General features: G+C 40.8%; 1 protein-coding gene across 7 annotated transcripts in view; it reads right to left on the bottom strand.

Annotated features, from left to right (window-relative positions):
* NCOA6 (nuclear receptor coactivator 6) overlaps positions 1-18675 on the bottom strand; it is a 108072-nt gene extending 89397 nt beyond the window's left edge. For 5 of the 7 annotated variants that reach the window (XM_081256778.1, XM_081256779.1, XM_081256780.1 and 2 more), the window contains exon 1: positions 18486-18574. The gene's annotated coding sequence lies outside the window, so the exon portion shown is untranslated. Of the gene's footprint in view, positions 1-18485 lie in introns of all 7 variants that reach the window. The other 2 variants (XM_081256781.1, XM_081256776.1) reach the window with 2 other exon arrangements.
* Positions 18676-27777: the final 9102 nt, after the last annotated feature.

The following is a 27777-nucleotide window of genomic DNA, read 5'->3' as shown; positions in this document are numbered from 1 at the left end:
AGATGCAGAGAAAGCTTTCGACAAAATTCAACACCCATTTATGATAAAAACCCTGCAGAAAGTAGGCATAGAGGGAACTTTCCTCAACATAATAAAGGCCATATATGACAAACCCACAGCCAACATTGTCCTCAATGGTGAAAAACTGAAACCATTTCCACTAAGATCAGGAACAAGACAAGGCTGCCCACTCTCACCACTCTTATTCAACTTAGTTTTGGAAGTTTTAGCCACAGCAATCAGAGAAGAAAAGGAAATAAAAGGAATCCAAATCGGAAAAGAAGAAGTAAAGCTGTCACTGTTTGCAGATGACATGATACTATACATAGAGAATCCTAAAGATGCTACCAGAAAACTACTAGAGCTAATCAATGAATTTGGTAAAGTAGCAGGATACAAAATTAATGCACAGAAATCTCTGGCATTCCTGTACACTAATGATGAAAAATCTGAAAGTGAAATCAAGAAAACACTCCCATTTACCATTGCAACAAAAAGAATAAAATATCTAGGAATAAACCTACCTAAGGAGACAAAAGACCTATATGCAGAAAATTATAAGACACTGATGAAAGAAATTAAAGATGATACAAATAGATGGAGAGATATACCATGCTCCTGGATTGGAAGAATCAATATCGTGAAAATGACTCTACTACCCAAAGCAATCTACAGATTCAATGCAATCCCTATCAAACTACCACTGGCATTTTTCACAGAACTAGAACAAAAAAATTTCAAAATTTGTTTGGAAAAACAAAAGACCCCGAATAGCCAAAGCAATCTTGAGAACGAAAAACGGAACTGGAGGAATCAGGCTCCCTGACTTCAGACTATACTACAAAGCTACAGTAATCAAGACAGTGTGGTACTGGCCCAAAAACAGAAAGATAGATCAATGGAACAGGATAGAAAGCCCAGAGATAAACCCACGCACATATGGTCAACTTATCTTTGATAAAGGAGGCAGGAATGTACAGTGGAGAAAGGACAGCCTCTTCAATAAGTGGTGCTGGGAAAACTGGACAGGGACATGTAAAAGTATGAGATTAGATCATTTCCTAACACCATACACAAAAATAAGCTCAAAATGGATTAAAGACCTAAATGTAAGGCCAGAAACTATCAAACTCTTAGAGGAAAACATAGGCAGAATACTCTATGACATAAATCACAGCAAGATCCTTTTGGACCCACCTCACAGAGAAATGGAAATAAAAACAAAGATAAACAAATGGGACCTAATGAAACTTCAAAGCTTTTGCACAGCAAAGGAAACCATAAACAAGACCAAAAGACAGCCCTCACAATGGGAGAAAATATTTGCAAATGAAGCAACTGACAAAGGTTTAATCTCCAAAATTTATAAACAGCTCATGCAGCTCAATAGCAAACATACAAACAACCCAATCCAAAAATGGGCAGAAGACTTAAATAGGCATTTCTCCAAAGAAGATATACAGACTGTCAACAAACACATGAAAGAATGCTCAACATCATTAATCATTAGAGAAATGCAAATCAAAACTACAATGAGATATCATCTCACACCGGTCAGAATGGCCACCATCAAGAAATCTAGAAACAATAAATGCTGGAGAGGGTGTGGAGAAAAGGGAACACTCTTGCACTGCTGGTGGGAATGTGAATTGGTACAGCCACTATGGAGAACCGTATGGAGGTTCCTTAAAAAACTAAAAATAGAACTACCATATGACCCAGCAATCCCACTACTAGGCATATACCCTGAGAAAACCATAATTCAAAAAGAGACATGTACCAAAATGTTCACTGCAGCTCTATTCACAATAGCCCAGAGATGGAAACAACCTAAATGTCCATCATCGGATGAATGGATAAAGAAGATGTGGCACATATATGCAATGGAATATTACTCAGCCATAAAAAGAAACGAAACTGAGCTATTTGTAATGAGATGGATAGACCTAGAGTCTGTCATACAGAGTGAAGTAAGTCAGAAAGAGAAAGACAAATACCGTATGCTAACACATATATATGGAATTTAAAAAAAATGTCATGAAGAACCTAGGGGTAAAACAGGAATAAAGACACAGACCTACTTGAGAATGGACTTGAGGATATAGGGAGGGGGAAGGGTAAACTGTGACAAAGTGAAAGAGAGGCATGGACATATATACACTACCAAACGTAAAGTAGATAGATAGTGGGAAGCAGCTGCAGAGCACAGGGAGATCAGCTCGGTGCTTTGTGACCACCTGGAGGGGTGGGATGGGGAGGGTGGGAGGCAGGGAGATGCATGAAGGAAGGGATGTGGGAACAGATGTATATGTATGACTGATTCACTTTGTTATAAAGCAGAAACTAATAAAAATAAATAAATAAAAAATAAAAAAATAAAAAAGGAGGGTGAGGCAATAATAATAAGTAGATTTGTGGAGAAACACTCTCAGTGATTTTCATAATTTTTAACACTAAAGAACACAATTTTTCTTAGAACAGATAATGTAAATGTATGTTCGTCATTTGCTTTCTAAGAGCATGGCTTTGGAATCAGACAGAAGTTAAAATCTCAGCTTCACCACACACTAGTCAAGTAATTTCAGATAATTAACTTCCCTAAGCTTCAGGTTCATCATTGGAAAAATATGAGAATAGCCTACTTCATAGGATTCATGTAACAGTTAAACAAGAGGAGGCAGAGAAGGAATATAGAGCCTGGCACACACTAATTGCTCAGTGCTCATTGCTGTGCTTTAAAGGTTTTTTTGTTTTAAAAAAAAAAAGCTTAAGCTCGTCTCTTTCTGTCACTTGTGACCTCATGTATGGAGAAGTGAAAATAAATTATATGGAGTTTATGTAAAAAAAAAAAAAATAAGAGTCTGCCAGTGTTTCTTATTCTCCACTGTTTTAACGTAGAGTCATCCCTCGGTATCCATGGGGGATTGATTCCAGGACCGCCCCACAAAACCAAAATTTGCAGATGCTCAAGTCCCTTATATAAAATGCTGTAGTATGTGCATATAACAGCACATCCTACCCATATACTGTAAGTCATCTCTAGATTACCTATAATACCTAACACAATGTAAATGATATGTAAATAGTTGTAAATACAATGTAAATAGTTTCCAAAAACTTGACAAATTCAAGTTTTGCTCTTTGGAACTTCCTGGAATTTTCGGGGGGGAATGTTTTCAATCCCTGGTTGGTTGAATATGCAGATGAGGAACCCATGGATACAGAGGGTCAAGTGCATTCACAGTTTTGTCAGGCCCTTTTTTTTTTTTTTTGCTTTATGCTCTTACAATTGTCACTTTCTTTTAAAATCAAACACTGGAGTCCTTAGATCAGCTTTCAGCTACAGCTAGCCTGTAGCTACCATTTCATTATTACTGATGACCCAGAATACACTCGGCAAACCTGCAGACAGAACTGTTATTAGATGAATACACTATTATTTTTAAACACAGATAGAGCATCCAAACTGACTTGGAACAACCAGAAGAACATTTTTTCAAAATTCAAGAGAGATTACTTAAAATAATCTTATCCCTAAATAATGAAGAAGAGATAATTTTTTGATCAGGAGAAGAAATTCAATGGCATAATAAACAGGTTCATTTATATTAAAAAACAAAGAACTAAATTTCTGCCCCAGTTGCAAAAACAAGAAAAACAAAATTAAGGTTAAAAATTAACAAAACAAAAATACAGAAAAAAATTTAGAAGAATTATTAACTTCAGTGGAATGGTGGTGAGCAAGACATGAACCTAGAAATCATAAAGAAAAAGACTGACAGACATGATTAGATATTTAAAATAGTCTATATGTCAAAGAAACCACAAAGTCAAAAGCCAAAAGAAAGGCTGGGATAATATATTTGCACAATGTGACAAAAAAGGGGTTAATACCCGAAATACACAAAAGCATCCCCAAACTGATTAAAAAGTAAAAAATTAACAACCCAAGAGAAAAGTTAAAGGATTGGCAAAGATGATTTGCAGAATAGGGAATGCAAATTGGACAATGAATGTATGCAATTTATTAATGGTCAGGGAAACGAAAATTAAAATAAGAAAACACTTTTCACCCAGCTGATAGGCAAAAACTAAAAAGATACCTGTTATCCAGTGCCAGCAGGAATAAGAACTGCAACCACCTTTATGGAAAATAACCTGGCAGTTCATAATACTGAAATAACCCATACTTGGGAATTTATCCTACAGAAGTAAAGGCTTCATTTCTTAAAGATATATGTATAAAGATGTCTACTGTTTGTGATGGGAAGAAAAATCGGAAACAACCTGAATGCCCATTGAGATAAATCTACATAAATGGAGTATTATGCAGCATGAAAAAATGAATTGGATATCTGTTTAATGATATGGAAGAAAACGTATGATACCCTATAAAGTAAAAAATAGAAGTTGTAGTATAACGCGTATGGCATCATGAAAATCTTACAAAATAAGACAGAATATGAATCAGTATGTATATTTGTGTTTCTAAGAGCATAGAGAAAAACATGGAAGAATCACATTAGGCTAGTTGGGTATGTTGGAGGATATGAACTGGAGAAGAGGGGATGGTTGGCTTTCTCTTTGTGCACCTCAGATGATACCCAACTGGTTCAATAAGCCTATACTGCCTTTGTGGTTTGAAAGGAAAATCCTATTTGAGCATTATTTGCAGCAGAAAATGGAATAAAAAAATCTATAATAGAAATGACAGAAAAAAATAGCTATTTAAAATTGATAAAGAATTGGTATATAAAAGACAGCCAAATGAAACACTCAAGAGGACAAGAAACAAAAATAAATTCTGAGTGCTTCTGGGGTGGGTTTGTAAAACAACTTATGAATTCAGGATTTACCTCCATTTCAAAAAGAAAAATAAGAGAAATTTTTTATTCAAGAGCCCTATGTTTCTCAATTTTGCCTGCTTAGAATGCTTTTTTAAAAAAATTAATGAAGTAATTTATTTATTTTTGGCTACATTGTGTCTTCATTACTGCACATGGGCTTTCTCTAGCTGTGGCGAGGGGGGTCTACTCTTCGTTGAAGCATGTGGGCTTCTCATTGTGGTGGCTTCTCTTGTTGTGGAGCATGGGCTCTAGGTGCGCGGGTGTCAGCAGCTGTGGCACGTGGGCTCAGCAGTTGTGGCTCTTGGGCTCTAGAGCACAGGCTCAACAGTTGTGGCGCATGGGTTTAGTTGCTCCGTGGCAATGTGGGATCTTCCTGGACCAGGGATCGAACCCATGTCCCCCGCATTGGCAGGAGGATTCTTAACCACTGTGTCACCAGGGAAGTCCCTAGAATGATTTTTAAAATAGCAAACAAGACTCATCACAAAATTCTGTCAAAGAAATGCCCTCTATTACATATTTGCAATATGTAAGGTTTATTTTTTTTTGGTTAAATTACATTTGATTTTAGTTATATTTTGAAACTTGAAATTTATCTTTTATAACAACGCACCATTCTTTATTACACTGTATAAAATTTTAAAATGCATAGTACAAACTTGAAAATATCAAATCTACACTGAACAAAGGGTCAAATGATATGAAAGGGCTTCCCTGGTGGCACAGTGGTTGAGAGTCCGCCTGCCGATGCAGGGGACGAGGGATCGTGCCCCGGTCCGGGAAGATCCCACATGCCACGGAGCGGCTGGGCCCATGAGCCGTGGCCGCTGAGCCTGCGCGTCCGGAACCTGTGCTCCGCAACGGGAGAGGCCACAACAGTGAGAGGCCCGCGTACCACAAAAAAAAAAAAAAAAAAAAAGATATGAATAACTGGTTCAAACAAGATTGAAAAATACTCATCATTGATAAAAATTTTTTAAAAATTTGTTAGTCACAAAAGAAAAAAATGCAACTTCGCAATGAAGAGATCTGGCGGTCACAACTTTTAACCCTATGATCAAAGTTATCATCAATAGTGGGACAACCAGACATTTACGCACCTCATGATATGATGCAATGTAAAGAGTATTTTTTAAATATTTTTGCCGAAATGTTTAGCTAGAATCTAATCAAGTCTTAAACCTTCCAGTTTAGGGAAATACAAGGAACAAAAGAACAAGTTAAGGGACTTCCCTGGTGGTCAAGACTCCGTGCTCCCAATGCAGGGGGCCTGGGTTTGATCCCTGGTCGGGGAAGTAGATCCCACATGCATGCCTCAATTAAGAACCTGCATGTAGGGCTTCCCTGGTGGTGCAGTAGTTAAGAATCCGCCTGCCAATGCAGGGGACCCAGGTTCGAGCCCTGATCCGGGAAGATCCCACATGCCGCGGAGCAACTAAGCCTGTGTGCCACAACTACTGAGCCTGAGCTCTAGAGCCCGTGAGCCACGACTATGGAGCCTGCATGCCACAACTACTGAAGCCCACGCGCCTAGAGCCCGTGCTATGCAACAAGAGAAGCCACCACAATAGAAGCCCACGCACCACAAAGAAGAGTAGCCCCCCCTCGCCGCAACTAGAGAAAAGCCCACGCGCAGCAATGAAGACTCAACACAGCCAAAAATAAGATAAATAAAATAAAAAAATTTTTAAAAGGAATTTAAAGAAAAAGGGCCCGCATGTAAACGAAGATCCCACGTGCCACAACGAAGACCCAACACGGCCATAAATAAATAAATAAATAAAGTTTAAAAAAAGAAAACAATCAGATATATCCAGGATGTGGGACATACAACAAGAAAACTGCTCGGATCTCAACAAATCAGTGCCATGGGGGAGAAAAAGGTGAGGAAGCAGACAAGAAATGCGAATTGTTCCAGGTTTTAAAAAAAAGACTACAAAAACAGCAAAATACAGATACAATGCATAGTTCTTAATTTGATTCCACTTTGAACCAGGCAGTTATAAGTCATTATGGAGACAACTGGAGAAACAAATATAGACTTAACGTTAGAAACATTAAGGAATTACTGATAATTTTGTTCGGTGTGATAATGGTGTTGTGATAATGTAGGAAAATGTTCTTATTTGTAAGAGATACATGCTACAGTATTTAAAGGCATAATACTATGATGTCAATTTTATTTATTTATTTATTTTTAATTAAAAAAAAATTTTTTTTTTTAATTTTTTGGGGGCCGCACCACACGCCATGCAGGATCCTAGCTCCCTGACCCAGGGATCGAACCCACGCCCCTGGCATTGGAAGCACCAAGTCCTAACCACTGGACCACCAGGGAAGTCCAATGTCTTTATTTTTAAAAGGTTTAACATAGTAAGTATATAAGTAAGCATATGGCAACATGCTGAATAAGGGTGTTCATTATACTATTTCTGGGAGTGTTTTTGGTATGTTTGGAATTTTTCATAATAAAACATTTAAAATATCAAAACTCCCACAAAACTGACACACCACTATTATACTAGAAGAAAAAAATTATAAAATCTAATATTAACAACTGGTAGTTGTTCTACAGAATAACAATATGGCTAAAAAATGATATCCGGGCTTCCCTGGTGGAGCAGTGGTTGGGAATCCGCCTGCCGATGCAGGGGACACGGGTTGGTGCCCCAGTCCGGGAAGATCCCACATGCCGTGGAGCGGCTGGGCCTGTGAGCCATGGCCGCTGAGCCTGCGCGTCCGGAGCCTGTGCTCCACAATGGGGGAGGCCACAACAAGGCCCGCGTACAGCCAAAAAAAAAAAAAAAAAAAAAAAAGATATCCTTAGACCTAACTGAATTATTTTGGGGAATATACTCTAAGAAAAAAATGGGGGGGTTTATAAAAAAGTGTTACAGTAGTATAATTTAGAATTGCAAATCAAAAATAAAAACATACTGGAAATCATCCAAATGCCAAATAACCAGAGAGTATTTAAACTTTATTATCTATTCATTAAAAATGCTAACTATATAGACATGTGGAAAGTATATCAATATAAAGCCAAATGAAAGAAGACTATAAAAAACTATATGAGGGCTTCCCTGGTGGCGCAGTGGTTGAGAGTCCGCCTGCCGATGCAGGGGACATGGGTTTGTGCCCCGGTCCGGGAAGATCCCACATGCCGCGGAGCGGCTGGGCCCGTGAGCCGTGGCCGCTGAGCCTGCGCGTCCGGAGCCTGTGCTCCACAACGGGAAAGGCCACAACAGTGAGAGGCCCGCGTACTGGGGAAAAAAAAAAAAATACTATATGAAAAGACTGCATGCATATGATGACTAGGACGTTATGTGTTTATCTGTCTGTAATATTTAAACATAATTTTAGAAATTTCATGAAAACACATGCTCTTAGAGAAAATATAAGCAATGCAAACATAGAATCAGGAAGAAATGCCTGGGCACAAATAAGGAAAAGCACCTGAGCACTGCTGACCACAATTTGAATGAATATTGACAATTTGAATACAGTCCTATTGTGGACAAAAGTCAACATAACTATCATTTAAAGGACACAGAGGGGCCTCCCTGGTGGCGCAGTGGTTGAGAGTCCGCCTGCCGATGCAGGGGATACGGGTTCGTGCCCCGGTCTGGGAGGATCCCATATGCCGCGGAGCGGCTGGGCCCGTGAGCCATGGCCGCTGAGCCTGCGCATCCGGAGCCTGTGCCCCGCAACGGGAGAGGCCACAACAGTGAGAGGCCCGCGTACCACAAAAAAAAAAAAGGACACAGAAAAAGAAGGTATCATTGGCTTGGATAGTACGTAATCTTCCTCAATTCTTTCCATTAGTCAGATGTTTTAAAAAGAGATGGAAAAACTGAAAAGCGTTCAGAGAACAATCAAGAGGTAAAAAATATGATGGAAAATAGGTGATTTTGAAGAAAGGTTTGAAAGAAAATGAAGAACATGATTATCAATATTTAAATCCATAGAGAGGCTTTTGAATAGAGATCTTAAAAAGCAGATGTATCTCAGTGCCCACAGATGACTGACCAAGAGGCTAGTAAAACTCTCATTTGTTGTCGTGGTGTTTTTGTTTTTTACATATGAGGAATATCTTGACTCTCCTGGTGAAAAGTTACTGGCATAGGCAAATAAGGGAGGCTGGGTGTGTTAAATCACTGACCATCTGTTTTTCTTCAGGGTGTCTACTCATCCATGTTCACCTGATCATAGAATCTTCCTAAAGCTTGCATTAATTATACAAAGTTTGAATTAGTTATCCACCATTTCAAAATTCTGCAGGGCTACACTGCTGCCACACACTACCCACTCAGCAGCATTCAAATATCCTAGATCTGGTGTCTAGGACCTGATACAATACTCTGGCTTCATCTCCTCACAACTCCTCAATACACCAGCAAACCAGACTTCTCTGTCTCATTTCCTAAATGTTCCTTATGCTTTCCTGTGTCCATCATTCCTCTGGTTCTTTTTTCCCTAACTCATTTCGTTGCAATTTTACTCTTTCATTTAATAAGTAAATTTTAATTTAATACTTCTGTATCATGTCACCTGTTTTAAGCTGAATTGTGTCTCCCCAAAAGATATTTAAAGTACTAACTCCCAGTACCACAAAATGTGACCTGATTTGGAAATACAATCAGTACAGATGCAATTAGTTAAGATGAGGTAGACCCCCAATCCAATATGACTGGTGCCCTTATAAGAGAGAAATTTGCACACAGAGACAGAGACGCACAGGTAGAATGCCTGTGACAACAGAGATAGAGACTGGAGTGATGTAGTCGCAAACCAAGAATTGTCAAGAATTGATGGAAGTCTCGGGATTTCCCTGGTGGCACAGTGGTAAGGATCCGTCTGCCAATGTAGGGGACATGGGTTTGAGCCCTGGTCCAGGAAGATCCCACGTGCCGCAGAGCAACTAAGCCCGTGAGCCACAACTACTGAGCCTGTGTGCCTAGACCCCGTGCTCTGCAACAAGAGAAGCCGCCTCAATGAGAAGCCCGCACACCACAACGAAGAGTAGCTCCCAGCTCCCGCTCGCTGCAACTAGAGAAAGCCTGCGCACAGCAACAAAGACCCAACACAGTCAAAAATAAATAAATAAATTTTAAAAGAATTGATGGAAGTCTCAGAGGGAACGTGGCCCTGCTGACACCTCGAATTCAGGTTCTAGCCTCAAGAACTGTGAGAGAATAAAGTTTTGTTGTTTTAAGTCACCCAGTTTGTGTTAGTTTGTTATGGCAGCCCTAGGAAACTAATACACCACCTTTTCTAGAAGCCTTCCCTGATTCTCCAAGTAGAAGTGATCTCTCCTGAACTCCCAGAGCACGTACTATTTCATTTAAAACACGTTTTCCCCTCTTTTTATGTTCACTTCACTTCCCCAAATGAATTTGATTCTTGGAAGGTAGAAACTAATCAACTGTATACAGCCCTCAACAGTGGTAGGCAGTCAACATATACTGACTTTTTCTACACAGTTAATCATTCTGATTGTAATGCTTCTGAATGAGTTATCTCCACATACACTGAAGAGTTAAACATAACCTAAAAGAACTCAGATGAAGGCTCATTTTCTTTAGGAAGCATCTCTAAATTCAAATGTACTTATATTAATTATATCAATATATTTCACATGGATATGTGCATGCATGTATATGTACATACTACTGACAGCTAATATCCACAACGGAACAGAATGTTTATTTAATAAATCCACTATTTAAGGTCCATTGACTTGTCTTAAGTCTACTCAAATGCTGGTTTACCTAACATCTTCCTACCTTTACTGGTATTTGGTAGTTAACCAGTGTCTTTGAATTTCTCCAAATGTTTGAATTTTTAAAGTCTGTATTTTATAGAAGGGACACAGAATTACTTCCAAATAACATTTAAAATTATGGCAAGGGACTTAATCTTATGAATAATTTCCCTAAGTAAAATCCAAAACAGGAATCTGATTCACAAATTTGCAACGAGTATTTCTTCCTGTGAGAGACTGCTGCTGACTGATCTTTAGAAAATGTACGTAAATGGTACTATGGAACTAATATTCAACAGGTTCAGTGTCAGTAAAGGAGCTGGTTACTGGTAACTTTTGTTGCCTCTTTGCGTATGGGGGGATTTGCAGCTGATTAATGCTGAATACAAACCTAAATATCTATTTAAAGTATGAATACCCTTTGAATTTGGTGATCATTAATATTATTAAAACTGATACAGTTTTTCTCCCAGGTTTATTGAGATAACTGACATACAATATTGTGTAGGTTTAAGGTGTACAATGAGATGGATACACATATATAGAGAAATGATTATCACAATAAGGTTAGTTAACATATCCATCACATCACATAATTACCATTTTTAGGTGTATGGTGAGAACATTTAAGATCTATTCTCTTAGCAACTTTCAAGTATATAATACAGTACTGTTAACTACAGTCATCATGCTGTACGTTACATCCCCAGAACTTATTCATATTATAACTGCAAGTTTATACCCTTTGACAAACATCTCCCCATTTCCCCCATCTCCCAGCCCCTGACAACCACCATTCTATACTACTCTCTGTTTCTATTGGTTTTTGGGTTTCTAACTAACATAGTTAATATTAACTGATTGTTAATACTCTAACTGACACAGAATATACAATTCATCACAAGTTAAAAAAGATGTGGTTCTGGCCTTTTGCTTTTATAGGGTCTATATATAAAACATAGCTTATCACCAAATTATAAGGCTGCATTTACTATCTTCAACAAAGCCATAGTACTCCCTTTATGTACACATCTATATATACCTCTAGTCATTTATTAATTAACTCAGCAAATGTTTACTGAGCTCCTGGGCAGCGACCTTAAGTCCTTTTTAGAACACAGTAAGGTAGAAAAAGATTAAATTTTTAAAAATAAATAAATGTGCCAGACGACACAATAAGTAGACACCAGAGCTGAAGGAAGGGAGAGAGGGACAGAGAGATATAGCCCCAGCCCTTAAGGAACAAACAATCTAGTGAGGAGGGAGAGAGTAAACTAGCTCCACATCTCTCCTTTCTCCCCATGCTGCTCCTACACTCCATGACCAGGCTTACTTTCCTAATGTACAGATTTCATTATGTCACTGTATGGCCAAGAACTTCTGATGATTTCCCATTACCTAGTCAAACAATTCCAAACTTCTCAGCCTACAACTGAAAAGGATTCAAAGCCTTCCCTGTATAGCATGCAGAGACTAAGAACACAGGCTTTGGAATTAGACTGCCTAGACCCAAATTCGTTCTCTGTCAATTGTTAGCTCTATTTCTCAGTTTCTTTGTCTATAAAAAGGGGATAAAAATTGATGCCTATCTCACAGGGTTGTTGTGAGGATTAAATGAAATGCCACTTATGAAATGCCTGGCACATTATCTGGCAAGTAATACCCATGTAAAAAATGAGAGCTACTGCTATTATTATTTCTGTTGTTCAATCTCCATTTCCAGCCTCACCCTCAACAACAGCCCTGTGATAGTCCTGATCAACAACCAAACTAGACTCCTTACTATCTCCTAAACACCCATCTCTACACTCATGCTTTCACTTAGCCTGGAAAAACACTGTCTCATCTCTACGTATGAAGATCCTAACCATTTTTGGCAGTCCTGCTTAAAGGCCACCTCTGAGGTACCATCCTCTGATACCCCAGCTCCATAACACATTATATATACACCCCACATGAAATCCTGGGTAGATTAATCCTTGTATTCTGCAAAGTTCTAGCCCAATGTACGTGGTAGGGTTCAATAAATGTTTGACAAGTGAATAAATGCCTATATTTCCTCTCTGTCATCCAAATACTCTCTTGGAAAATAGCTCCATATCACAAGTAAAAAGATCTCTTCTGTAGTATTTCATAAAGCTGGTCAGCTAGTTTTCTTTTCTATTACCAATGTGGTAATTTCTAATATAGTACCCAGCACACAGTAGATGCCTAAATAGTCAATGATTTGAATTTCATCTCATCTTTTAATTTCAATGATCAATTTATTCATTATGACCAAGAATGATTCAGCCTTAGAAACAGATTTCAGTTTTTACTTGCTCACAAACTCATCTGTCAATTTCTGGCCATCCTGACAATATTCCAGTATGTCATTTATTGGTTTAGGAGAGGTAATATTTAAAACTTTGGTAAAGTTAGAACCAGAAAATCAAATGCCTATAGGATGATAAAGTAAATGAACAAAGCAAGAGAGTAGTGAGGACTGCAAAGAACTACAGGGAGGGGTTCCATTCCAGCAGAGAGTCTAAGGCAGCAGCTAAAATTAAACAGCAACTTGGAAGCATCTCATGCAACACTTATCTCTCAGCCATTCTGTTTTGACCTGAAAACCAAATTAATTCTACAACTGTGTTGAGCATATTGAGCTTCCACTCTGTGCCTAGGAATCTGAAATGAACAATAATGCTAAATAACAGCTAACATTATTGAACATTTTCTAGATGCCACACTGTTCTACGCATTATATGAATTAACTTACTCCTGACAAAAACTCTATTATTCTTATTTTAAAGATGAGGAAACTGAGGCACAAAGAGGTTATACAACTTGTCCAAGGTACATAATTAGCAAGCAGTGGAGCTGGAAACAGGACCTTAGATAGACTTCACCAAAAAAGAGCTCACAATTTGAAAATAAGTGCCATTCAATAAATGGTGCTGGGAAAATTAATTGTACTTAGGAAAAAATGAACTGACCCTACCTCACACCACACACAGGAGTCAATTCCAGATAGAGAGCTAACATAAAAGGCAAAACAATAGCGATTCAAGAAGATAATATAAAGAATAACTTCAAAATCTTGGGGGCAGAAAAGATAGATAAATTTGACTTTATTAAAATTCAGAACGTCTTTTTTTCCCATTTTATTTATTTATTTATTTTTGAATTTTATTTTATTTATTTTTTTATACAGCAGGTTCTTATTAGTTATCCATTTTATACATATTAGTGTATACATGTCAATCCCAATCTCCCAATTCATCCCACCACCACTTTCCCCCCTTGGTGTCCATATGTTTGTTCTCTACATCTGTGTCTCTGTGTCTCTACTTCTTCTTAACAAAAGACAGCTTAGAGATTTAAAAAGATTAGCAACAAATTGGGAAATGGTATCTGTAATACATATAACCAAGGAAGGATTAATAATCAGAAAATATAAAGAAATCTTTTGAAAAAGACAACCCAATAGAAAAATGACAAAACAAGCCCCAGCAAGGTCTAAACTGTAAAAACCTGACACTAACCATAGTTGCCACAGTGGACCCCAAAACAGTAAACCTTGGCATCACTGACCAATATAATATACTTGGTGAGGGGCTTCCTGGTGGCACAGTGGTTAAGAATCCACCTGCCAATGCAGGGCACACGGGTTCGAGCCCTGGTCCGGGAAGATCCCACATTCCACGGAGCAACTAAGCCCGTGCGCCACAACTACTGAGCCTGCGCTCTAGAGCCCGCGAGCCACAACTACTGAGCCCGCGTGCCACAGCTACTGAAGCCCGCATGCCTAGAGCCCATGCTCCGCAACAAGAGAAGCCACCACAATAAGAAGCCCGTGCACCGCAATGAAGAGTAGTCCCCACTCACCGCAACTAGAGAAAGCCTGTGCGCAGCAACGAAGACCCAATGCAGCCAAAAATATATAAATAAAATAAATAAATTTAAAAAATAATAATAAATGTAAAGATTTAAATAAATATAAATAAAATACTCAGGGGTCTACGTCATGCTGCAGATACGCAGAGCATGGGGAACCCAGCCGGAAAGACAGTGTCAAGATGGTTATTCTTCTCATGTAGGAACTGGATGGTAAATCAGAAGTTTAACGTCCAACATTCAGACACACAGATCAGGAACTGGCAAACATCTTTGGTAAACGGCCAGAAAGTAAATATTTTTCAGTTTTGTGAGCTATATATTCTCTGTCACAACTACTCAACTCTACCATTGGTACTGTGAAAGCAGCCAAAGACAATATGTAAATGAGTGTGCCTGTGTTGGAATAAAACTTTATTTACATAAATAGGTGGTGGAACAGATTTGACTTATGGGCCATAGTTTGCCAACCCCTGACAATGATAGCTATGGTTTTCCTATACTCTAGGAATACCTTCCCAGTCTTTCACTGTTGACACATATGATTTCCTCAAGCAATAAATGACATCACACTTGACAGCTTTGCAATAGTTTCCAAAAGTCTATTATTCTACCAAAAACCATCTTCTTCCTTATTATCTGTGACAATTCTTACTCACTTTCCTTTCACCCTTCTTTTTAACCTCTTTGACAGCCACCACCCCAAACTAGAAATCTAAAAAACTCCCCCTCTCTCTCATCACTCACAATGTAATTATATCAATACCTGAAAATTCTAACTCTGTTCAATGCTCACAGCTTCTGCCTTGGTTCAGGCCCTCATTCCCTCATTACTTCTTCCCTGATCTCCCAGTCTACCCTCCCTGCAAAACACATCCATTTATCTCCTAAAAATTAACCTCATCGTAACTCTGCTTCTTGAAAGCCTTGAATGCCTCTCTAAAAGCTAAGGATTCAGTCCAAATTCCTTAGCAAGGTCCTCCACAACCAGGTTCCAAACAACCTTCCCAGTCTCATCTCCAACCACTCTTTCACACACACACTATACTCCAACCACATTAAATTACATTTCCTGAAAACGCATGCCCTTACCCGAAAGCTCTTCTTTCCAATTCTGCATCTGGCAAACTCCTCTACCCTTCACGACACATCTCAAGTCTCACTCGTTTACAAAGCCATCCCTGATTCCTAGAGCAGAGACATGCCTACCTGTGTCCTCAGAACCTATGATAACTCTCCTTTGGCATTTAACATCCTGAATTGCCATTGTTTAGTTGTTCACTTCTCTCGTGGGACTGAATATCCAAACTGAAAAGACCCTGTCCTGCCTTAAAGACCTCTGACTCCTCAGAACCTAGCATAATGGTTGACATAATAGATATCTTAGCACATAGTAAATGTCTGTTGAATGGAAGACATCCTTTGTGGTTCCTTAACCTGGGGTTCATAGATGGGAGTCCACAGACAGAATTGAGGGGCGGGTGGGGAGGGGGTCTGTGAACTTGGATAGGAAAAAAATTACCTCTTTATTTTCACTAACCTCTAACTGAAAGTTACCGTTTTCTTCAAATATGAATGGAGGCAATAAACCGTTCTGGTATTAGCAGTATCTGTGATTCTGCCACAGTAATCATAGATATCTTTAGATCATATTACAGTTATTGCAGATGTCTTACAGAATTATTTATGTTCATCTGATATAATTATCAGACCCACCACTAGATCTGATTTCTTAATTTGCTGATAAAGAAGTATATCTATATTACTATATCACAATTTGTATATTGTGGTAACCTGTATTTCAATATAATTGGTTTCTCTATAACCCAATATATTTTGTTTCATGCAATTAAAAATATTATTCTGAGAGGGATTCATGAGCTTCGCTAGATGCTAAAGGGGCCCATGGTACAGATAAGATTAGGCCTTCCTGCATTAGAAAGACCCAAAACAAAAGAATTGTGTTGCTGTATAAGGGTATTGAACATATATTGAAAATCTTATTGTTATGAACATCCTCATAACCTTTTTGTTGGAAGTCTTTTTTGATTATATGGGAGCCCTGGGACTACTATATCATGACTGAGAACTCTCTCATAGCCATGGGGACTTTGAACTCTTCACTATCATGATCAAACTTCAATTAAAGTTTGATCATGATAGGGACTTCCCTGGTGGTGCAGTGGTTAAGAATCCACCTGCCAATGCAGGCGACACGGGTTTGAGCCCTGGTCCGGGAAGATCCCACATGCCAAGGAGCAACTAAGTCCGTGTGCTACAACTACTGAGCCTGCGCTCTAGAGCCCGCGAGCCACAACTACTGAGCCCGCGCGCCTAGAGCCAGTGCTCCGCAACAAGAGAAACCACCGCAATGAGAAGCCCACACACCGCAAGGAAGAGTAGCCCCCGCTGTCCGCAACTAGAGAAAGCCCGCACAACGAAGACCCAATGCAGCCAAAAATAAAAAAAAATTTTTAAAAAAAGTTTAGTCATGACAGAGATCCTGGGTCTTAACCCTTGTTCACTGTTATTTTTTTAGGCTTTTTGTGTCTCTTTGATGTACAGCAAACACCTAGAAGAGAAGGAGCATCTCTTAAAACTCTACAAAGTTAGAAGTCAAAAGGATCCTGAAGATAACTTCTTTGCACCAATGGAAGTGCACTAGAAATGATCAAACAGCTGGTTACCTATAGTTTTCCTGTAACCCCCTCAGTTTCTGTACTGACAAACTCACCATAAAAATAAAATAAATTACTTAATACTTCTTTGCTATACGCTGCCATACTTGACTTCTTAACACTTTTCTCCCACCTGGCAAATTCCTCTAAGGCGTGGTGGTGAATGAGGAGGCAACAGGCCTGAATTCCAGTACTACTTCTGCCAGTTACTGGTAAGATCTTGAGAAGTCAACTTTACCTTTCTGTGTCTCAGCGAAAATCACTACATGATCTGAAATCAATAGTTACATGATCCAAGGACTTTGTAGTTTTTACACATTCACTCCTTTACCATTCTCACCAGCTTCGATAATGCCTTTCTGATGACCTCCCCAGGTGACACTGCTCTTAAAAAACAGTGGGCTGTCCCCTTCCTGGGAAGACACCTTGGGTCACCGCCCACAAACAGCCCGGTCCCTCCTTTTAAAGACACAAACTCCCTAAGTTGATGGAGGCTCTCTCTCATCTTGCACACCAGTTCCACTCTGCATCCCTTTTGCTGGCCAGCTCCTGCACCCAAACCTCAATCCCCCTTCTCTTCTTCATCAAAGCCTTACATTTTTCTGTTGCTCTCGCCAATAAGGAGGAGAGGATCCTGGGGGCATATATGTCCTCAGTCCCTTGGGAGTTACACGGACTTGCCCCGCGACTCTGAGGACTACCCCAATCTGATACCCGCCTCAGTACCGAAAGGGCCCCCAATTCTAATCAACCCTTTCACTACCCCCCGCAAAGAACTGTCCCAGCCCTGACAGCCTGAACTCAAATCCCACGCCCCTCCGCACCCTGCCAGCCTGGGGGTCCCACGGCCTAACCCAGCTCCAGGTCCTGCACCCCTAACCCCACGGATCCTGACCCCGGTTCCGTTTGGACCCAACGCTCCTTCTCCGCGACCCCGGCCACGACCACACGTCCGGCTCCCGCCAGTTCTTCGGACCTGGAGCGCCACCCTGTGCAGACCTCGGCTGGCTCAGCACTCCCTCAGCGCCCCAGACACCGTGTCCCGCACCCTCCCCAGCCCTGCCGGACCCACAGCTCTCCCCAGCGCCCGCGCTCGCAGGCCCCGGGCCCGCTCCCCAACATGGCGACGGGGACACGAGCGCGGCGGGCGGGGCGGCTCCGGGCCGGGCCCGCACAGGGGCCGTGCTCCACGGTCCGCCGGCGCCATTTTCCCGCGCCGGGCCCGGGCGGCGCCTCCTTCCCGCGGAGCCAGCCGGGCCGGCACCGCAGACGCCCAGCGGGCCCACCCCTTACGGGCCCGCGTCGCCGTCACCTCACCTGAGCGCGGCCCCAGCCCTCCCGGGCGGGCCTCGGAGCACCGGCCCGGGCCGTGCGTGCCCGCGGCCCTCCGTGTGTCCGTCTGTCCGTCCGTCCTCGCGTGCGCCCGTCTGTCCGGCCGTCGGCACCCGGCCGCCCGCAGCCCGACCCGGCTGGGCCTCAGGGAGCCGGCGGGGAGGGGGATGGGCCGGACCGGGCCGGGGAGGGAGGGGGAGGGAGGGAGACAGGGAGGGAGCGCGGGAGAGGGCGGGGCCGACCGGGGGCGGGGCCTTGGTCACATGACCAAACGTCTGCGGGAGCGCGGGGCCGCGCGGGGCCGCGCGGGCCAGAGCGTGCGCCAGCTCACGTGGGTGCTGAGCTCACAGCTGGGATTCAGTGGGTTTGTCTGTCTCCTGGAGCTGTAATATTGCCAGTGGCTGCTGCCCCCACTTTGGAGTCACTGCACAGTCCTATAGGAGCTCTCTAGCTGAGTGTCCTTGGGCAAGTCAACTCTCCAAGCCTCGGTTTATGCACCTGAGATATGGAGGTAATAATAGTCTTTGCAAAGAGGAAATGAGGGAAAGCATGGAAAGCAGTTGGCAGAGTGCCTGACACATAGTATCTAATAACGTTAATGGTGATAAAGATAACCTTTAGCCTTTATTATTTGCTTATAAGTCCCCCTCTACTTTTTCCCGTCATTGTCACCCTAGCAAGCTCGTGGGTACAGGGGAGTGTGGCCCCCCTCCCCTTTCCCCAAATATCAAGAGGCCTCCCCAGCACTGGGCTTGATGTCTGTCATACAGGCCTGGATTCAGATCTGGCTTTCACTCTTGATGGTTGTGCGATTTTCTTTGCCTCAACCTCAGCTTTCTCATCTGTAAAATGGGAGTTAAGGGTATATTACAAGCATCATGTTAGATGAGCAGGTGGATTGTTAACTGATTGCACAGCTCAGGCATATTGGTCTCATCTAAGAAAAAGAGTTAGGAGTCCTCTCATTCCACAAATACTTATTGAGTACACACTATGTGCTTCGACTGGTGCAGTAGCCATCTAAGGCCTTTCCACATTCTCCCTGGCTCCCCTCCAATCTGTTCTCCACCCTGCTATTGGAGTAATGTTTCTAAGTCAGAAATCTGATCATGTCTCTCCCCTACTTAAAACTGTTTGATGACTCACATTGCTCTTAAGTTAAAGGCCAAATAGATGTCTCACTGTTGCCCTTCCCACATCTCCAGACTTATCTCAGGGCCCTCTTCCCCGCTCTCTGGACTGTAACTACATTGATCTTCACACATTGTACTTCCTTCTCAGGGCCCTTGCACATGCTGATCCTTCCTCCTGAAATGCTTCCCCCACCACCACCTTAGATAATTTATCAGCCTTCAGATCCCAGCTCAAATACCACTACCCCAAGGACATCTTCCCTGAGGACTCCCCAAGCAGGTTCTTACTTGTCCTCAATAGGACTCACTAGGTTATTGCCTGTCTTCACCATGAGGATGTGGACTCCATTAGGAGGGAGACGTTATCGAATTTGCTCACCCCCGTTTCCTCAGCACGTAGCACAGGGTCTGGCACAGAGGAGATGCTCAGTAAATATTTGTTACTGTGCTGGGCCCAAAAGGGCAGAGAAAAATAAAGAGAGCCACAGGTGGCCAAAAGGGGGCACCTCAGGCCCTTGAGCCCATGAAATTAACATCAAAAGGATTTACAAGAGCCTGGAAAAAAAATTTTAAGCTTTTTCTTTTAACTTTTAAAAAGTGAGGTATCATTTACATACATGAAAATGCAAACCTCTTAAGTGTATACCTAATAATTTTTTACCTACGTTCCTGTGTTACTACCACAGCAGCAGCTGTGGAAAACAGTTTGAAGTTTCCTCAAAAAGTTAAATATAGAATTACCATCTGATCCAGAAATCCTGCTTCTGGATATTTACCCCCAAAAAGTAGAAGCAGGGACTTAAAACAGATATTTGTACACCCATGTTCATAGCAGCATTATTCACTATAGCCAAAAGGTGGAAGCAGCCCACGTGTCGATCAGATGAGTAGATAAATAAAATGTGGCATACACATACAATGGAATATTATTCAGCTTTAAAAATGAAGGAAATTTTGGCATGTGCTGTAACATGGGTGAATCCTGAAGACATTATGCCTAGTTTGAAATAAGCCAGTCACAAAAGGACAACTACAATACTATATGAGTCCTCTTACATGAGGTTCCTAGAGTAGTCAAATTCATAGGGACAGAGTAGAATACTGATGGCCAACAGCTGGAGAGAGGGGGTAATGGAGAGTAACTCTTTCATGGGTACAGAGTTTCAGTAGGGAAAGATAAAAAACATTCTGGAGATGGATGGTGGTGATGATTGCACAGCAATGTAGTGTACTTAGTGCCACAGAGCTATACACTGAAAAAGTAGTTAAAATGGCAAAATTTATTATATATATATATATATATATATATATATATATATATATTTTTTTTTTTTTTTTTTTTGTGGTACGCGGGCCTCTCACTGTTGTGGCCTCTCCTGTTGCGGAGCACAGGCTTTGGACACACAGGCCCAGCAGCCATGGCTCCCGGGCCCAGCCGCTCTGCGGCACGTGGGATCTTCCCGGACCGGGGCACGCACCCGTGTCCCCTGCATCGGCAGGCGGACTCTTAACCATTGTGCCACCAGGGAAGCCCCTATGTTATATATTTTTTATCACAATTTAAAAAAATATGCCAGGGCCTGAGCCAATACCCTCATTTTTTTTTTTTTGCCTTATTATTCATGTCCTTAAACCAAAGGAGGTTTTCCTGGTATTAGCAAGGATGTAGGGAGCTAGCAGCCAGGGGCCCATTTGGGCACCTAAACATCCCATAGGTGAAAATAGCAGGAGCATAGGTAACATAGATATTTGTTGCCCACATGAAGGCAGCAAAGGAACAGAAACAGGCCATGAAATGGCACTAGGTAGAGCACAGTGATTACAAGATTGGGCTCTGAAGTCAAAATCCTCAAGTTCTGAGACCTTGAGCAAATCCAAAGTTCTCATCATACAGATGAGGGAATTTGGACCAAAAGGAAGAAAAATGACTCATCCTATAGTGTCCAAAGTATTTTTTTCCTTTATTTTGTTTGTTTTTAAATCCTTACATGGTTTTTGTTTTGTGTTCCCAACAGACTATAAGCTCCCCAAGGAAAGTATTTTTGTAATATCATCACCTGTAGTATAACTTAAGTTTTTTGTGCTGCAGTTGCCTCATCTGCAAGGTGTGGATAATAAGGGTACCTTACAGATGAGGATTAGAAGGTTAAACGAATTAGCAGTGGATTAAATGAATTAGTAGTGGATTAAATGAATTAGTAGATATAAAATGTTTAGAAGAGTGCCTAGCACTTTTGATAGCCTCAACAAGCAGCAGACTAATAGAGGCCTCTGAAGAGGTTACCAGGCTATTTCACAAAATGTTTTGAGCAAGAGAAGCAGTCCTAAGACATCAAGGACTATTCTGGATTCAGATTTAGATAAAGAAAAAGCAAATCAATTATTCTTTGATGTGAACAATTTGATTGGCATTTATTGAACTTCTATTTTCGTATGTTTGTCCAATGGGCTTAAGCTTTGCAGTGATATGATTGATAGTGAATACTTAAAACCATGTTGTTTTTTTTGTTTGTTTGTTTGCGGTATGCGGGCCTCTCACTGTTGTGGCCTCTCCCGTCGTGGAGCACAGGGTCCGGACGAGCAGGCTCAGCGGCCATGGCACATGGGCCTAGCCGCTCCGCGGCATGTGGGATCCTCCCGGACCGGGGCACGAACCCGTGTCCCCTGCATCGGCAGGCGGACTCCCAACCACTGCGTCACCAGGGAAGCCCCAAAACCATGTTTTTAAGAACAACATCAAACAGGAAAAAACATGAAGAAAGAATAAAATCACTTAGCATAACATTCTACTGTCTGTGGGATTCATCACAACAGTGCCAAATGACAAGGCTATCACATTTGGTTAGGCGAATGGTGTCTTGCAGAAGGACATCACTTGTAAATGGGTGCCACTCACTGGTAGACATTGTAATGTGTAACTTTATTATGGTAATTTACCAGTAGATGGCAGTAAAGTGCCTTGTTATTACAAAATCAGCGCAACAATTTTCAGACAATAGGAAAAATATTGCTCTTAGGAAGAAAAGATTGAAAAATAGAAATAGAGTGATAACTACAGAATTGAAAAAAATGGAATAGTATCAAGAAATGACCACAAAAAAAGGAGAAGTATCCTTAGGACTTAAAAACCTGATCTCAGGGCTTCCCTGGTGGTGCAGTGGTTAAGAATTCGCCTGCCAATTCAGGGGACATGGGTTCAAGCCCTGGCCCAGGAAGATCCCACATGCCGTGGAGCAACTAAGTCCGTGCATCACAACTACTGAGGCTGTGCTCTAGAGCCTGCACGCCACAACTACTGAAGCCCATGTGCCTAGAGCCCATGCTCCGCAATAAGAGAAGCCACTGCAATGAAAAACCCGCACAATGCAACGAAGAGTAGCCCCCCCGTTCCCCGCAACCAGAGAAAGCCCCTGCACAGCAACGAAGACCCAACGCAGCCAAAAATAAAAAACAAACAAACAAAAAAACCTGATTTCAAAAATATTCGGAAAATTTTAAACTTTTTATTAGAGTATAACATAACGACATGAAAATACACAATTCATAAGTGTAAATCCTGAAGAATTTTCACAAAATGAACACACATGTCCAAACATCCAAATCAAGAAATAGGACATTACCAGCCCCACAAAAGCCCCTTTGTTCTCCCTTTCCAGTTATTACCCACACCCCTGAGGGTAAATAATATTCTGATGTCTAACTTCATAGATTAGGCTCATTGGGTGTTAAACTTTATATAAATGGAAGCAAACAAAATGTGCTCTTTTGAGCCTGGCTTCTTTTGCTCAATTTTGTGTTTTTGAGATTCACCTATATTGTTGCATGTAGTTGTAGTTTGTTCCTTTTCATTGCTTCATATGGTTCATTATCTGAATTAGTCACAATTTATCCATTCTACTGACGATGAGCATTTCAGTTTCCACTTTAGGTCTTTTTTTAAAATTTTGGCTGTGCTGGGTCTTCATTGCCCGGGCTCTTTGTTTCGGGCTTCTCTCTAGTTGTGGCACGTGGGCTTCTCCAGTTGTGGTGCACAGGAACCAGAGCACACGGGGCTCAGTAGTTGCGGTGCACGGGCTTCTCTCTAGTTGCCGCGTGTGGGTTTAGTTGCCCCATGGCATGCGGGATCTTAGTTCCCCGACCAGGGATTGAACCCGCGTCCCCTGCATTGGAAGGTGGATTCTTAACCATTGGACCACCAGGGAAGTCCCTAGTTCTATTTTTAATAATACTGTTATGAACATTCTTGCCCATGTCTTTGGGTAAACGTGTATAATTCTCTGCTAGGTATATACCTAGGGCTAGGATTGCTGGGTTTCAGAGTTTGCATGTGTTCAGCTGTAGTTGATATTGACATATTCTTTGTCCTTTTTAAACAGCTTTATTGAGATACAATTCACATACTATACAATTCACTAATTTAAAGTGTACAGTTCAATGGTTTTTTTAGTATAGTCACAACCAGATAGGTCCATCACCACAGTCAATTTTTTAGAACATTTTCATCATCAAAAAGAAAGCCTTAGATATCTAGGTATTGCCCTCCTCCCAATCCCCCATTTTCCCATCCATAAGCAATCATTAATTTGCCTTCTGTCTCTATATATTTGCCTATGTTAGATACTCCATACAATACATGACCTTTTGTGTCTGGCTTCTTTAACTTAGCATAATGTTTTCAAGGTTCATCCATGTTGTAGCACATATCAGTATTTCATTCCTTTTAATGGCTGAATAATATTTCATTGTATGAATATACCACATTTTGTTTATCAATTCATTTGTTGATGGACATTTGTATATCTTCTTTGGAGAAATGTCTTTTCAAGTCCTTTGCCCATCTTTTAACTGGGTTGTTGAACTGTAAGTGTTCTTTATTTAGTTGGGGTACTAGATCCTTATCAAGTATTTGGTTACAAACATTTTTCTTATTTTTTGGGTTGTCTTTTCACTCTCTTGAGTGTCCTTTGATACACAAAAATTTTAAATTTTGATGCAGTTTATTTTTTTCTTTTGTTGTTTGTGCTTTTGGTGTCATATATAAGAAACCATTGCCAAATCCAAAATCATGAGGACTTACTTCAATGTTTCTTTCTAAGAGCTTTATAGTTTATAGTTTTATATACATTTAGGCCTTCGATCCATTATGAGTTACTTTTTGTAGGTGGTATGAGTTAAGGGTCAAACTTCATTCTTTTGTATGTGAATATTTAGTTGTATTAGCATAGTTTGCTGAAGAGACTATTCTTTCTCCATTGAATGATCTTGGCACCCTTGTGAAAAATCAATTGATCATAGATACGTTTATTTCTGAACTCTCAATTCTATTCCATTGATATGTTCATCCTCCTACCAGTACCACAGTGTTTTGATTCCTATAACTTTGTAGTGTAGTAAGTTTTGAAATTAGGAAGCTTCGTATCTTAACTAAAATATGAAGGAAATACTAAAAACATCCAACTTAAGAAGCAAACAGGTATATCCTGGTGTTATTTGAGGTGTGAGAGAAGAATATCACAAAAACTCTTTAAATTTCTAAGTTTAGGGCTTCCCTGGTGGCGCAGTGGTTGAGAGTCCACCTGCCAGTGCAGGGGACATGGGTTCGTGCCGCGGTCCGGGAAGATCCCACATGCTGCCGGGCGGCTGGGCCCGTGAGCCATGGCCACTGAGCCTGTGCATCCGGAGCCTGTGCTCCGCAACGGGAGAGGCCACAACAGTGAGAGGCCCGTGTACTGCAAAAAAAAAAAAAAAAAAAAAAATTTCTAAGCTTATTATCTCCTTATTTCATAGTCAGCTAAAGTTAGCTTCTCAATATGAGGTAAATTTATGTTTTTTATGGTAGATCAAGACAGTACCACCTGAATAAAGTAAAAGTAATTAAGAATATAATGGCCAGGTAGGGCTTCCCTGGTGGCGCAGTGGTTGGGAGTCCGCCTGACGATGTGGGGGACACGGGTTCGTGCCCCGGTCCGGGAGGATCCCACATGCCACGGAGCGGCTGGGCCCGTGAGCCGTGGCCGCTGAGCTTGCGCATCTGGAGCCTGTGCTCCGCAACGGGAGAGGCCACAGCGGTGAGAGGCCCACGTACCGCAAAAGAAAAAAAAAAAAAAAGAATATAATGGCCAGGTGAACAAGGACCTTGTCTGTCTTGTTCATCAGTGTTCCCAGTGCATCAGGCAGTGCACGGCACAGAGTAGACACTTAAGAAAATATTCGTGGAATAAAATATATTTCATATACTGAGTGAGAAAACAGATTTTCCAAGATATCAGAATTTTTCTTTGATATATAAGAATTGTTCCACTGAACAAATCTTTTATTCAAAGCTGTCCCGTCATTATTTATATATTTAAGAAGTAAAATGACCCCAAGATACCCATGTAACCCCCAAAAGCCTGCTGCGTGGAAGGTCCTATAACATCACTTGAAAGACAGCATAGGAGAGTTGGTATGACCACAGGAGTTACTTAATCACCTAAAGATATCAGGCAAGGATATTCAAAGTTACATTGGAAACCACCCAAATATCCATCAACAGGAAACTGGTTAAACTGTTTAATGAACTATGATGCATCGTTATAAATAATTAGGTAAATCCATGTATCTTGATATTGACATGGAAAAATGTCCATGTTATACTGGTAAGTAAAAAAAAAAAAAAAGGATGTTGTAGACACTGTGACCAATATAATCCCATTTTTACTTTTAAATAGAACGATAATATATGTTATATCTACAGAAAAAAGAAGTTGGAGGAATACATACTAAATTATTGCCTGTGAGATTTTTTGAAAAGTTGAGATTTTGAAGGCATGGATCATCTCTATTATATACTTATGAAATGTCTGCTATTTGAATGATGGTTACGTCTGTAGTCAGATAAAGTAATAGTTTTTTTTTTCAAAGAAGAGAGGGACATGATCTTTGGAGTCAAAACAGACTGCTTTTATATCATGATCTACCAACTATCAGCTGGGTGACCTTGGACAAGTTACTTCATGTCTCTGAACCACAATTTCCACATCCATAAAATGGAGAAATTAATATTAGCCTCATAAGAATGTTGTACCTACCTCATCAGTTTCATCACATACCATCATTCTCTTAGTATGCTCTAGAATAGGGGTTGGCAAACTAGTGCCCTTAAGCCAAACTGGACCCTGTTTTTGTAAAATAAAGTTTTATGGGAATACAGCCACAGCCATCTGTTTACATGTCTATGACTGCTTTTGCACTACAACAGCAAAGTTGAGTACTTACTACAAGGACCATGGCTTGAAAGACTGAAATATTCATGTCTGGCCCTTTGCAGAAAAAGTCTATTGACTGACCCCTGCTCTAGGAAGGATACACTGGCATTCTTTCTCCTCTTCACCATGGGACCTTTGCACACACTGTTCCCTTTGCCTAAAATGACACTCCCACACCCCACATCTAATCCTTTTCTGTCAGTCTTACTCATCTCTTCATTACCTTGGGGAAGCCTTTGCTGATCCCACCCCACAACTGAACTAGATTACCTTTCCTGTTGTACATTCTCATAGCATTCCTCACAGAGCTTAGTATGATGGCAATTACCCTAACTATCTGTGCCCTTATTTATTTAATGTTTGACTCCCTATAGACTGCGAATCCATAAAAAAAATTGTCTTTTTCAATCCTGAATCTCCAGTGCCTAACAAAGTACCTGTAATACAATGGATAGGTACATTCATGCATGAATGATGTAATTTGTAAAAGGTACTTATTGTCTGATATATACTGTATAAAGTATACTTTATAACAAATGTTTTACCTAGTAGACGTGCAAATGGTTAAGAGCATAGATTAGGAGTTCAACGTCCTGAGATCGAATCCCAATTCTTCCATTTAATATATGAGGAACATTAGACAAGCCCCTTAACCTTTTTTGCCAGTGTCCCATCTGTAAAATGGGAATAATATTAGTACCAACCTCATGAAGTCTGTAATGAAGATTTATAATGTAATTAATATTATCTACATAAAGCATTTAGCATAGAGCCTGGTACCCATTAAGTGTTCAATAGATTCTATCTATAATTATAATTATTAATTATTTTTATGAGTGCAAGTCTTTGATGGACAGCAGATATTGTTACGACCCCAACAAAGTTGACTCCAGCTTG

Source organism: Mesoplodon bidens (assembly GCF_964165515.1).
Source record: "Mesoplodon bidens genome assembly, chromosome: 15".
Lineage (NCBI taxonomy): Eukaryota > Metazoa > Chordata > Mammalia > Artiodactyla > Ziphiidae > Mesoplodon > Mesoplodon bidens.
This window is presented reverse-complemented; position numbering and strand designations above follow the sequence as displayed.